We start from the raw sequence: 2500 nt of genomic DNA on the forward strand, positions 1-2500 counted from the left end.
CTGCAATGGCATCGAAATTGGTCAGTGTAAAACGCAGACTGCAGACCGGGGGTAAAATGCAGACTGAGGGTAAAATGCAGACTGCTGACTGCAGACCAGGGATAAAATGCAGACTGAGGGTAAAATAAAATAATAATGAAAAACGAGTTATAAGGATAAAATAAAGAGTGTTTGTACCCGTTTGTACTTTTACACGGAAACTCCAACACAACACAATGGCTTTCTTGCCCTACCGCATGTTATAAATCCGGATTTTCATCGAACTCTGTAAGAATTGAAGCTGTTTGAATCCTTGATGTTGTTGTATGAAAAAGTATAGTTTCGTTAAGTGAGTAGCTTTTACACAATGAAATCACCACCCCACTACTGTCCATTTTGCTGCACTAAACGACACACATGAGACATAGATAACATGGATTTTGCAACAATCTAACGTTTCAGTCGGCTTGAGCCAGTATCACTGAGATGTAAAAAAATTATTAGTAGGATCCTTTCACTTGCTTTCGTGTACGTTATGTTTTTCTTTCAGTTCAAGAGTTCGTTTGTTTTGCGTCTGGAAGATGTTATTTTCAGTTACAACTTCTCCCTAGGGGTTATCACGCATAGCTTAACCAATGAAATCCCTTTGTCCTAATTCCTCGGAATACATGAAATTCTTTGTGAATTTCGTTGCACCGAAAGTACGGTCGTTTCCCATTTATAAGCAGAAACCGGTTGGTGCTAGTAGGTTTGTTCAAATGGTAAGCAAAAACTCCCGAATGGGAAATTTAGTTGGAAACTGCGTGCACCATTTACAAAATCCGTTCAAGGTTACCGAGAGAGTCTGGAGGAACGCAAAATAATGGGAGTATGCAAATGTAAACACGTTTTCCGATTGGAAATTCCGTTTGGGAATTTTGGACTACCTTTCAAGAAATCCCGTTTTCTCCGGAAATTTTTCGTTTGGGAAGACCAAAATACATGTAGGCTTACCATTTACATTCCAACCGAAATTGCCCGATTTTTGTGGCAAATGGTGAACAACCTATAGCTCGGATACCTTTCAGGTATTCCGAGTAATAATTGTTGGTTTATCGATCGATGTCCCTCGATGTACTGGTGTGAGAAATAACTTTGAACATTTCAATGCATCTGGAAGCGCAAAAACATTCAACGATCGCATTTTCCATGGACTCTTTCTTAACAGCAGTCCGAGCGACCTGCAGTCATGACAGATGTAAAACAGGATTGTCATTCAAACACTCTTTATTTTATGCTTATGACTCGTTTTTTATCATAAATATTCATTTTACCCTCAGTCTGCATTTTATCCCTGGTCTGCAGTCTGCAGTCTGCATTTTACCCTCAGTCTGCATTTTACCCCTGGTCTGCAGTCTCCAGTCTGCGTTTTATACTGACCGCATCGAAGGTCTTGTAACGCGAATGTGGAAAATATACCCTTTTGGAGCTCAATAATGGAAAGTCAATTGGATAAACAACAGAGGCAGTGAAAAAGAAATATTTGGAATCTTAAAAGCATTGAGTAATGGACTTCGACAACAATCTATCGCCTGTCGAGCCAAAATCGATGTGAGCCGTATTTCTAATATTTTACCAAGTGTGCTGTTTATTATGTAGAACACTGAAACCGAATGGAAAATTCTCCTGTAACTTACGGGTTCAACAAAGACAGAGAACGAATCGAACACCTTAAGTGGATCTGTGATCAACTCTGCACAGTCTTGACAGCCAAGCATTATTTGAAACTAAGCTTGTCGTCTATTTTGTGCTTCATTATTCAAATTAAGAAAAGGTTCTTCATGGAAACGGTTTGATCCTGAAAATTAGTTTGTGGTGTGTGCGTATATTTGACGCCATTGAGTTTCTGCTCTTCACCCACGTAATGAAATAGGAAGGGGTTTTTGCCTCTAATAGCAAATATGTTGTTTGTTTCAAAAAATATTTTGCTGGAAAAGTTGGCCTTTATGAATTCCCCCTTTTTTTATAATAATTATGCGAGCCTAACTGGATAGTTTTTATGGCAATAGTAAAGCATTTTCATGTCAAAATGTGGTTAGCGTCTTTCTGGTGTGTTAGCTTAATTAAATATACCATGTGCGCCTCGTAAGTTTGTATTTGCCGTCTTCCGTAACCTTGATTTCCACTCTCAAATTTTCCTCCAGAACCTACTTTTTGCGTACAATAAGCTTTTAGAATGATGTTCTTGCCTTCTGCCGTGATACTTAAAGGTTCGGAAACATTTTGTGAAGAAATATTTATAACGGGTCACACGCGCAACTTGATCGCCCGATTATGCATAAACATACACTGAAACCAAATGAAAAATTATCTGGTGACTCAGTATGGGTTCAACTAAGACAGAGAAGGAATCCGTGTTTCGCTATTTGTATTTACTTGTACTCAACTCTGCACAGTCTTCGGTAAAAAATTGGAAATCTTTAAAGCGACGAGTAATGGTCTTTGACAACAATTTCATTTTTTGCCATTGGATATCAAGTGA

Source organism: Montipora capricornis, chromosome 6 (assembly GCF_036669925.1).
Source record: "Montipora capricornis isolate CH-2021 chromosome 6, ASM3666992v2, whole genome shotgun sequence".
NCBI lineage: Eukaryota > Metazoa > Cnidaria > Anthozoa > Scleractinia > Acroporidae > Montipora > Montipora capricornis.